This window comes from Corvus cornix, chromosome 7, assembly GCF_000738735.6.
Source record: "Corvus cornix cornix isolate S_Up_H32 chromosome 7, ASM73873v5, whole genome shotgun sequence".
Taxonomy (NCBI): domain Eukaryota; kingdom Metazoa; phylum Chordata; class Aves; order Passeriformes; family Corvidae; genus Corvus; species Corvus cornix.
Window position 1 is genome coordinate 28,993,265 of NC_046337.1, and position 12,030 is coordinate 29,005,294.

Below are 12,030 nucleotides of genomic sequence, written 5' to 3' on the forward strand. Positions count from 1 at the left end.
CTTTTACTTTCAGACTGACAACCTAAGACCAGTGTGGATTATTGAAGGCTAGAAGCTGTGTCTTTTAAGGGAGGAGAAATTAAGGGAAGTTTTGCATCCTGTGGAGTAAAAATGAGTCTTCTCAACTGAGTTCTGTTTGAATAAGGGAAAGTGGTCTGTGTATAATAATATTATTGTTGTTTTTCTTATTGTTTTCGGACTTGCTGAGGTTTAAGGAAAAAGGAGATGCTTGTATGTCTGATTCCAGCTAATGTAGATGGGTATAATGCTTAATTGGGCTACTGTGTTTTACACTTCTTCGATCAGGCCAAGTACAGCTTAAATTGTTAAGTGGATTAACAGGATGTAATCTGCTTTGATTGGTATATCTGATTCCTTCATTCTGCAATGTACTAAGCAACTAGTTGAAAAATTTGGTGAAACGCAGTTTTCTTCTGCTGAAAACCAGCAGAAGTATTGCATGATATATTCACATTTCTGGTATATGGGGAGAAAGTTTTCTCCTATGAATATTGCTCTTTCTAGGTTACTCATTGGGATATCTGTGTTACTGCACATGCTCTCTGATCTTTATAAAATGTTAGATAGATTTGAGTGAAGACATTTTATCTCACTAAAATATAAGTAGATGTAATAATATTTTTGTAGGTCTTTACTTTGTTGTTACTCACCTGAAATTAAAAATAGTCCATGTGTGATCTCTTAGAGCATGAATGTTCCAAGATGTAGTTAGGTGCTATAGCCATATTTTCACCTGCAGGTGATATTTCACCTACTTGTAGTTAGTAATAAGTAGCATGGCTAGAAATCTGAGGTGAACAGAGTATCACCTATTTTACAGTTAACAGGAACTGAATTTTAAATTCTCAACTGATTGAAGTTTTTATCCATTATTCACATGTGGAAAAGTCCCAAGGAATAAAGAGCTAGAAGTGTTTATAGCACTGTGCCTTGTGGACTGTACAGGAAATTTTTTTGTATAGGCTTTTATAGTGGAAAGAATGAGTTGGACTGTGAACTATCCCATGGGTGTGTGGGTCTGGCACAATGCAGTTAGCAAAACCCAGGATTAATGCTTGAAGAACTGGGGATAAAATGCCCTTGGTTGTAAAGGTTCAGCTATGGAACAGTCTTCCAGATCAGATCAGTGAAATCTGAACTCCTGCAAGTGCTTCCAGATTTTTGGGTTTTGAGGAAGCCCTTTCATGACAGGTGATGTCTCAATGCAAAAAGCTTCCTCTTGCTGCCCTTATCATAGAATCATAGAATGTTAAGGGGTTGGCATGGAATGTAAAGATCATCTAGTCCCAACCCCCAAATTTATCTCACTTTCAAAAAGTGTGTAGTAAAATAAACAGCGTTTTTGTTCCTTAAATGTGGCAACCTCTATTAAATCTGTTAAGGAATTCACTATTGCTTTTGATTGATATTGGCCTTGAGGGTGGCATAAAACCCAAACCCAGCATACATCTTGCTGCCTGCTGTTGAAACTTAGGATAGGAATGTAATGGATCAAGCTTCATAAGTATTATACCTTCCTAGAAATAGTGTTCTATAAAGAGTTATGCCTAGCTTACCCTCCAATTTTTGAGTGATAGTTCAAGCATTATGGCACTGATAATTTTAAATTCAAATCTTTATTGTAAGAGTCCAAGTGATTTTATGTAATATTACATTGTGAGATTCTTTTCCCCTAATTATGTGTGTTTAAGGTGGCATTTTAATTGGAAAACCACAGAACTCTAATAAATTTAACCACAGAACAGGAAAAATTAGTGCTTTAAGACTATATGTTGTGAAATGTCATGTATTCATTATGTTTAAATTATTCTTTTGATTACTTTCTTTGAAGTTTTCCTATCTTATCATCTCATATGTCCCAAAGTGCTTTCTCTTCTGATTTCCTTCCTCTGCCAATCTCTCTCTCTGTTTTGTCTTCAGGCATCTCTGCAATTATCTTGTCATTCTCATTCCTCCTCAGACCTCCAGTAATTTTGGATTTCTGCAGTTCTCTGCATACACATTCATACTCATGGCTTTGATCATCCTTTTTGTGTCCTTTTTGGTTTAGTAAGGGTGGGAGCCTGGTGAGTGAAGGGAAGTTTTGATTACCCTTGCATAGGATAATAGAAAAAATGTTTGTTAGAAAGAAATATTGTAGTTTTTGGGGTCACCTCTGAAGACAGCCATGCTGTGGCCAGCCATGGGACTGTCAAAATATGAACTAAAATAAGGGCTGTATTTGAAAAACAGGGGATGTGATTAAAATTCAGCTCCATCTCCCTTTTTCTTGGTCTGTAGCAGATGCTTTGGGTCACCTTTTTTATCAGCTGCTGAACTCTGCTGGTGCAGTAACATTTTTTAAAGATGCTCCATCTGAGAGACAGAAAGTCCTTGATGTCAGATTTTCTCCTATGTGTCAGGAAAAGGTGGCACATAGGAGCTTTTGCTTTCACCTCCAGCAGCTCCTGTGCATTGGCAATGAGGAGGAACATTCACCTGAGATTTTTTTACCTCTCTTCCTTGATGGAAGAGTGGGATGCTGCTTTTCAAAACAAGCAAATGGAGCAAGGACTGATCAGGATCAATCTGCAAACTCATTTGCTTCAGCTATGCTTATGGCTTTTTTTAGCAGTTGGAGTGAGTTTTACTGTTTTTTTATAGAACTTAGCCATAAAAGATTAAGGTTAGTACCAGGACTTTTTTTAGTCTCTTCAAAAAATTAAAAATATAGTGGTATGCCCACACACAGAATACTAATTTTAGTTAAGACTATTTTAGCTAAATCATGAAATTGTTAGAGCCATTTCTGTGCTGAGAACACATTTGTAAAATTTTTATAATGTTTTCTGCATATGGTAATTTTAAGCATCAGTCTAGAATGGTCCACAGTGCTTTATCAGGTTTTGGTAAGTAATTTTATCAGAAGCCAGGAGTGTGAGTAATAAGCAAATGTAAGTGATTTATATGTACTTAGGCAGATACAAGTGTTGCAGAAATAGAAGCACCACTAACACGCAGCAACTGAGGTACCTGAATAATGAAAACCCGTTTCTGTTTCTTTTAGGACAGTGATACTTTAATTGCATCTTCCCTTTGAGCTCTTTGACACAAACTAATTTGTTTGAATTACTGGACAAAATAAACCCTCTGGCACTTAAGATGTCCAGAAACCTTTTGTATTCCCTTTTGCTTTGTTAGCTTTGAATATCATGATTAGCATCAACACCTAGAAACTCTGCATAGGCTAACTTCACTGTCATAACTGATCTCACTGAAATGTGTTCGTGTCTCAAATTCTGCATTTTGATGCATTTGGCTTTCCTATCTAATATTCTTGTTGGAATCAGCTGCTCACGGCAGAGAATTTTAAAAGCAGCTGTACAAAGATTTCCAGTGATTAACTTCTATCAGTGTTCGCTTCTCTTCTGGTCTGCCCGAATTCCTATGTTGCACTTGGACTGCAGTTGTCTCGTTTGAGGCACAGAATTATAGGCTGTGCTCTTGACTTGCTGTTGTACTCGATGGGAATTTAGCATTGGGTAATGCTGAAAGAGCAGCAACGGAGTTGCAAAATAACATACCAGGTATATAATTCATACCAAGAGATCAGTTAGTAAAATTAGAATAGCCTTTCTTTTGGGAAACTGTGGAGGCAAACAAGCAGTTTCAAGGGAGATGAACCACTTCTGTGAAATCCCAGTTTCATTGCAGACACTTGGTATAGCCTCATGCTTAACACTGTGTTGCTCTACAGTTATACTTGGTTGCCAATTAACAGCTTTTAACTGGGAAGTACAAAAGTAGAAGGAATGGGAAGAAGAGAATTTTGAAAATGTGGTTCAGCAAAATGGATTGGATCATGAAGATTAAAGAATAGCACAAGAAAGCATCAGGCTTATTGAAAAGGGGAGCAATTTAAGCAAGATTAAGTTTGCTGCTAGTCTTAACTAATCTGTGCATTTTCATTTGTTTTCATTAGAAGCCTGGAGTGTAAGCTGACTTGTTTAACTACTTAGGAAGTGGAAACTGCAATTATTTTGGTCAGTGGATAGAAGGTTTGTCAGCTTTTGTGGTTCAAAAGGAGCCTCTGAGATAAGTATCTTGAAACTACTGAAGTCAGAACACTTGAAAGGCACAGGAAATATATGTAATATTTTATAATTATTGTATTTCCAGTTGCATGACTGTTACCTTGTTCTTCTCTATGCAGTTTTGTGAGGATAATTAAATAGCCTGATGTTTTGAAAAATTCCAAGGAAGATGAGTAACAGCTCATATGTAGCAGACACCCATGATGTTTTCTCTATTAGCATGCAGCGGCCCCTACTCTCCCTAGGGCTACAGGAAAGTGTTAAACTTTTCCTAATGGCTGTGTTCAAGAACTGTCCTTATTGCAAAAGTGAGAGAAAGGACTCAGGGACTCAGGGCCGAGGAGGGGGGGGGGTGGTAGCCTGGGGGCGGGGGGTGGGAAGAGGCAGAATTTGACTGGAAATAGTGTAACTACTGGTTCCCCAAAGCTACCTTTAAAAACAAACCCAAAGTGTTTGCTGTTGTGGTGAGAACCTTTTATTCTGTCTTTGCTTTGCTTTCAGCATGGAGGTGAAATGATACTTGGCTTTGGACATACTGTTTTATGTCAATGCCTTCGTGCAGTAGTTCTGGGTAAGGGAAGACTTTTCCTGCTAGAGGAAAGCTTTGGATAACTTAATCACCTTTCAGCCTACTGACAAGTTGCAGGTTGCTCTGGCTGCTCTTCCAGAGAACAGTGACTCATCACCACTTACAGCAGGGTTAAGGTACAGGTAGACTTGCATTGTGCTGAGTTTTACTTGAACTAAGACGTACACTTGAGTTTTTTTCCACAACGTTTTCTAGACAATTAAATGCACTCAGTTGTGATTCAATGAATGTTGTTCTTTTTGGACCGAAATGCTAAGCTTGTTAAAATGCTTCTGGATTCTTTAGAAGAGGTCTTTAAAATACTTTATATAACTTACTATAATTGTTTTATGAGGGGTTTCAGAGTAAGGAAAATAAATATTGTGAGATAAAACTTGGGGTGGGGGGGGGAAGAAGTGAGGATTTAACTGACTGAGAAAAAAAATAAGTAGCTACTATGCTTGGAAGGAAAGATAAGTAGGGATAATTTAGCAGTTTTGCATATTACTGAAGACTGTTCACTTTACAGCACTTCTGTGACATGCAAAAATTTGCTGTAGATGTGGGTGAAAATATTTTTTGTATTGCAAATTGTCTTCTTTGAAGAAATCTTGCTTTGTTTCTTCTTATAAACAAACCAAGCATTCACAGGATGCTTCTAGTAATTTGGTGGGAAACAAATATCATGTCACTGGCTATGATTGAACAAGGCAAATTTGGACCTTAATACCTAATTGGTCTCCAAGGCATTTAGTCTTAGTAGGGGGATGGAAAAGAACATTGGAGTTCATCTAGAATGTGGTTGTAATGTATGTTTTTGTGTTGCTTCTGTAGTGTGCACAGTATAAAGCATACTCGTTTTTGAAAAGTTCATTTCTTATTTTAACTTCTCAGGATTATCTGCTGCAGAGCCCAAGTTAAAGTAATATCGTTGGCTCCAAGTCAGGATGATTGTGGTAATCTTTTTTTTCAGGGAACACATTAAGTACTATCAGACGCATGTTTGTATTTAATATTTTATAAAGCATTTACGTTAATAATAGTTTTCAGAACAAGAAATTGTATAAGGGAATTTATGTAAGTTTTAAAATATATTTCTGTTATAATTGATCTTTAGACATGTGAGAGGAACTGGAAAGCAAAAATTAAATTTCATGTCAGACACTGAGAGGGTCTTGCACACCTAATTTTGCACTCCCTCAGACTTCTTTCCTCATTTTCATATGGACCTTGCAGGCAGAGGCTTAGTGCAGGACTGGGATTCTACATAATATTATTGTTTAGAAAGTGTGTTTATCACCCTTCAAAAGGTAGAAGGGTGGTACCTTTCTGTGGTAGAAATGGGGGACTGAAAATTGAGTGTGTTATATGTAACTCAGGTTAGAAGGAAATGTAAACTCAGGTCAGAAGGAAAGGAGGTATTGTCCTTGTCCTGAAAAAAGTTGCCAAAGAATTGTTGGCCAAAATTGAACACTAAGCAATAAATCCGTGTTTTATAATGGAGTGTATTTAAGACCTGAACTGTTTTGAACGTGAAATCCCAAATCATGCAAGTATCGAAGCATACTTTTCAGTCCAGTTTGGCAGAATGCTGAAGTGCCTACTTAATTTCCATAGATGCTTAATCAGATGCCTGGGGGAGAGCTGCAGTTGCAGATGTTGAGAAATTTAAGTCAGGCTCCTTCCTCTTTTGCAAATCAGCTCTATTTTTATAAAACAGAATCCCTAGATTATCTTTTAAAAGCAGGTTCTTGTGAGGATTTTTTTCCCCCTAGGGAAAAGGTTTTAAATTCAAAAAGAAAAGACAGAGAATTTCCTTTTGAAATGGAGAAATATGAGTATGGGTGAAATGAATACTAGAGCTTCCCATCTTTGAAATTACTTTTGAAAACAAGCATAGATAAGTTTAAGTCTGTTCTCAGAAGATGCTTTTGTTATTTTCTTATTGATTGCTGTAGATGCCTGTGTATTAAATTCTAATATTTGGTCCAGGTTAACCTTTATTTATGATGTGCAATTTTTGATTGACTCAGGCATTGTGTGATATGCCTTATGTGAAATGCAGGTGAATGTTCTTTTTTGTGATTTTTGTAGTGTTTGGGGTTTAACAGGATTACTGGGGCTTTAGCCTGAGATTCTGCAAGTCACTAAGTCAGTGTCAGCTTGGTGTCAGGCAGGTACAATACTGAGCACAGGGGCATTAGAGTGAACGGTTGTGTGCTTGGAAACCAGAAGCAGAAGCATGATCAGTAATGCTCAGGGCCTGGCTCTTCTTAGAGGTGATATCCTCAGACAATCCGTGTAGCAGAGAAAAGCAAAATAATCCTTTATTCCACTCCCTACTCTTTAGCCAAAACACAAGCCAAAATGCAAACCAAAGATTTAACAGTCTAACTGCATGAAATAATCTGTTCCTACACTAGATCTGAACATCATCAGTCAAGTGGATCCCTGTTTATTTATATATTTGTTTAAAATGTTCTGCAGGTCATCTGGGAACTTTTGTCTAAGAAACATTGTTTGGGTATTGTCCCGGTTTGAGACAAATTCGGAGGAATATGCAAAATGAACGTCCTCTGATAGAAGGCAGGTTACAGCCATCCCTCCCCCACCAGGTTCGAGAAGAAATTCCTCGGAGGAAAGTGAGAAAGGAAAAAACCTATTTATTTTAACAAGCAGAGTGCATGCAGGCACAGAAAAAAAGAATAATGCTGAATAATAAAGCCTCTCACTGTGGAGAGAATCTACCTGTGGGTAGATTCCTGTTGGGGCCCTCCCCCTGCCATGTAGCCCTGGGAGAGGGGCCCTGAGGGGACAGACACAGGATTTCCCTGCCCCTGGTCAGCCTCGCTCCCCACTGGTTGTTTTGTGTTCCCCTGCACGGGGAAGGACCCTTGGGTCCCGTGATTGAGCAGCTCCTCGGCAGAGCCCTGGCCATGCGGCTGGGGAAATAAACATCTCTGAAACAGCTAGCAAGAATTGGTCCATATGTATTTCTTTTCACGGGCCTCGTTGATTGACATGCGTGTTGCAGTTTCCCCACTGTAACAGATTTCAGAGTCCTTTGTGGGTGTGGCTTTCTCCTGTCCGGAGCTGGAGTTCGGTGTGGGCCGCTCTGGGCCTCGGTGGAAAGGCCTCCCAGTGAAGTTCTGGTGTTCTGAACAGTTCCAGAAGAAGAGAAGAAGAAGAGGAAGAAGCCAAAGTCCCAGGGCTCCGTACTTTAGCTAATGAACGAGAAACTAGCTAAAAAACAAAAGGAATGTAACTCTTTTCCCTGCTGCAGAAGCGGAGCAGCCGGGCAGGAGAAGCCAGCGAGCTTATCTGTGTTTTGAACACAGCGCCGAAGGAATTCCACCGGCGCTCCCCCCTCTCCCTTAGCTAGCTTTAAAGGCACAGAGAAGCACAGGATTCATGTCTGGGCATAGAACAGACGATAGAGAATACAGTATCATACAGTCACCCCAGGACAGGGATTAAAAGGTACCATCTTCACCCCGTGATTCACAAGAACAAGTGAAGAAACACATTTGTAGATAAAGAGACGGAGACTCCAGAAAGAAATGCTGCTCACTTCACCATCTTTATATAAGTTCTTCCAGAGATAAACTGAAGCCTTCTCTTTATGAACACATCATGTGACAAGGATTCGCCCTCTGTCTTTCAGGTTCAGCTGCAGTTACTGCTAGGAAATTGCAGACTGTTTCAAGGTTGAATTGATGCAGCTTTAATTGTTATCTGCTGGATCCTATTGCATTACTATCAGCAAGTTTGAAAAGGTCTTGCTACCAGATCTGCTTCTCAGAGAGTGCGTGCTTATTTCTGGTAATCAAATGACCCATCAGTCTTCTCTTCATTTAGCTGACATGGGCAGGACTCCCTGAGATTTCACAAATGGATAAAATAGCTAGGGGAGGAAAATAAATGGCGTATGATGATAAGAGCATACAATGTGAAGCAAATAAGATGATATTTATGAAACGTGTCCCACTGTAGAGACAGAAACATTGAGAAAATACAAGACCACCTTTAGGTCCTTTCCCAAGCCCTTGAAGTCCTCCATGTGGAACGGTGCCTGGTGCGCATGATGGTGGTGCCAGTGTGGATCTTGACCAAACACCGCATTGCAGTTTTCCATGATTGCCTTTGAAGCAAAGACCGTAAAATAGGAAGGTATTAATACAAACTTACAGCTTGCATGAGACACTGGGAATGCTGCTTCTTGGAATTAGTACTTAGGATATTAATCCACATGTTCTGTTAAGAAAAATAGAAGAACTGTCCAGTGTATAAAAATATTTAAATGCTTTTTTCGCCTCTAACAGTATCAACTTCCCATATACATCTGTATCCAGTGTTGATTTAAGCTCTAATTTTGGGGCCATTTTTGTGCAAATTTCCATTACATGCATTATGGATGCACAGAGTCTGCTTGCACAAAAAGAGCTGTAGTGTTGTAATCCTCTAAATTGAAGGATTTGTAAGGTAGCAGAGGAAGGACTAAGAATAGCTCTAGAAAAATAGTGATTGAAGGTTGCTACTACCAGAACCATTCATCCAGCCTGCAGCCCACTCTCTGTGTGCTCTGCAGCTGTGCCAGAAAATATGTTGTATGAAGAGTTTGGGCAGTTGAGGCCTGTTTCGTGTTTTTTGGCTCAGCTTCAGAGTGAATCAGGAGGTGTGCACATGCTCTCTGGCAAAATACCCTTCCCAGAAGTGCTGGGGGAGGGCATGTAACCCAGTAATTATGTATGGACAGACTTCACTGCACACATGCCAGTCCAAGGGACAGAGAGGAAACACAGGATTTGGTCTTCCATTGGTACTGGAAGAATCTCAGGTGTCTTACCTGGTCAGGAAGACTGGGTATACTGCATTCTCCTCCTGAGTACAGGTCAAAACTTTGTCTAGCCTTGTTGGATGAGGTAATACTGAATCTCATGTCCCCAGGAGCTGTGTATGTGATGGGTGCATTCTCTAGCCTGTGTCATGTAGAGAGGCAGAATGGCTGGATTAAATTCTGTCCTTAGAAGCCAATTCTGTGGCAGTCATTCACCTTTCAGGATCAGGACCTCCGAATGGACTTTGTACAGTTTTCAGGTGTCATTTGTCTTTTTGCCATATCTTAAAATTTATTTGCTGCATTCCTCTGTTTTCCTTGTTTTTCCTTCTACTAGCTTTCCTTTAGTGTCCTTTTAGCTTTTTCCAGTAATTATTAGCTCTGATCCCACTGCCGTAACATTTTTTTATTTGAAAAAAATGCAATTCGGCTGATGATACCTGGAAGCAAGCCAGTAAAGGCTAAAGAATGAGTGGAAACAAAGTCTGCCCAAGTTTCCTCATTTGGAAATGAAATGCCTGACTAGGATCTCATCAGTTTGATTTTTTTTTTTTTTTTTTAAATAGAAGCTGGGTTTTGACTGTGGGGTGATACTGGTGAGGATGTCCATATAACACAAGCCTCTCAGCCTCTCAAGCTGTTTTTCCTTGGCATATGGGGTTAATGGCACACCATTTGATACTGTTACCCTGTAGAATCATAGGGCTATTTAGGCTGGAAAAGACCTTTACAATTATTAAGTGCAACCATTAACCCAGCACTGCCAAGCCCACCACTAAGCCGTGTCCCTATGCACCACTTCCACGTATCTTCTAAATACCCTCAGGGATGGTGACTCAACCATTTCCCTGGGCAGAGGGTGTCAGTGTCTGACAACTCTTTTGGTGAAGAAATTTTTCCTAATATCCAATCTAAACCTCCCCTGGGGCAGCTTGAGGGCATTTCCTCTTGTCCTAATCCTTGTTAGTTGGGAGAAGAGACTGACTGGTACCTGACTACAACTTCTTTTCAGGCAGTTGAAGAGAGCAGGAAGGCCCCCCCAGCCTCCTTTTCTCCAGGATAAACTCCCTCAGTCACTCCTCATCGGATTTGTGCTCCAGACCCTTCACCAGCTCCAATGCCCTTCTCGGGACATGCTCCAGCCTCTCAATGCCCTTCTGTAGTGAGGGGCCCAGAACTGAACAAAGGATTTGAGCCTCACCAATGCTGAGTGTTTAAATAAATTCATGCTGCCTTCACTCATATCGGGTGTTTTGTCTTCATCTGTCACCCTAAGAAAACAAAAAATGTGTTGCACAACACTGGAAGGAGGAAAAAGCCTTTCTATTGGTTTTTTTTCTGTGTGGTTTTGTGGTGTAAATAGTATGGCAGAGCAGCACTGTTGAAATTAGGAGTTACTTGCTAATTAGTTAAATATACCCTAAACTCAGTTCAAGTCCCTAAGTATGCATATGTTTGGTGTGGAGCTGTTAGGGAGTGGAAGGGTGAGTGTGTTGGGAAGACAGGCCAGGGAACTGCCAGGCTTCTCCCTTGCTCCACATCAACCCCCATCACAGGGTTGAGGCAAACTGTTGGATGGATGTATTTGCCTCAGACAGGGGAGTAGAGCACTAGAAGCAAACACTGTTAATAGCATTAACTTTGTATTTTATTCTGGTACTGTGTTTGTACGTACTATACAAAATAAGAGGCTCCATGTTTTTAGGAAATCCCAAAGGTATCAGGAAATTTGATGCACATGTAGCTCAAGGAAGCTTTGTTAGCTGAAAGCCTTTTTTTTGTTGAGTGGGAGTCTTCAGTGTTTCTAAGTCTTGTGAATTTTCTACCTTTTTACATGTATATCAGTAGGGAAAATGGACGCGCTTCAAAGTACTGTAACAGCTAATTCATCTCAGAGAAAGTCACCTTTGTCTCTTACTGCTTTGTTTTCAGTGAAATGCAGATTGGCTTTCAGGTTGATGGTAATACCACAGACACATTGCAAATAGGAGATTATATAATAAAGACTATGAGAGTGTGTTATTAGATAAACTTAAAGCTTTGGTTTAGAAGGAATTCTGAATCAAACTGTATAAGCATTACAATGAAATGCAGGTAAATGTGAGATTTAACTCAGGGTTAAGCTTTAGAAACATTTAACTTGGATTAAGAATTGAGTGATTTTAAAGGTTAAGAGAAAAAGTGTAACTTTGGTTAATGAACTGTTTAATCATTGTGTCAGAGTTTCCTTTCCTTTCTTCTGGAATCATCCTAGTTTGTCAGGTTTCTTTTCTTGTTTGGAGAAATTCAGGACCAGTGTCTAAGATTTGACAGAATAATTCATTTTTGGATAATTCATTAGTCTGATAAAAAGGGTATGCTGCAGGATTTGGCAGTTGACTTAATTTATTCTTGAAATTAGTACGTTGGGAGATAACAGACTAATGAATATATTCAGTGTAATTGTAAAGATAAACTAAAACCATGATGAACTTTGAACTTCTGTGTGAGAAAATACACTTGTATTGAAATCAGGGAAGGTGACCCCTCTC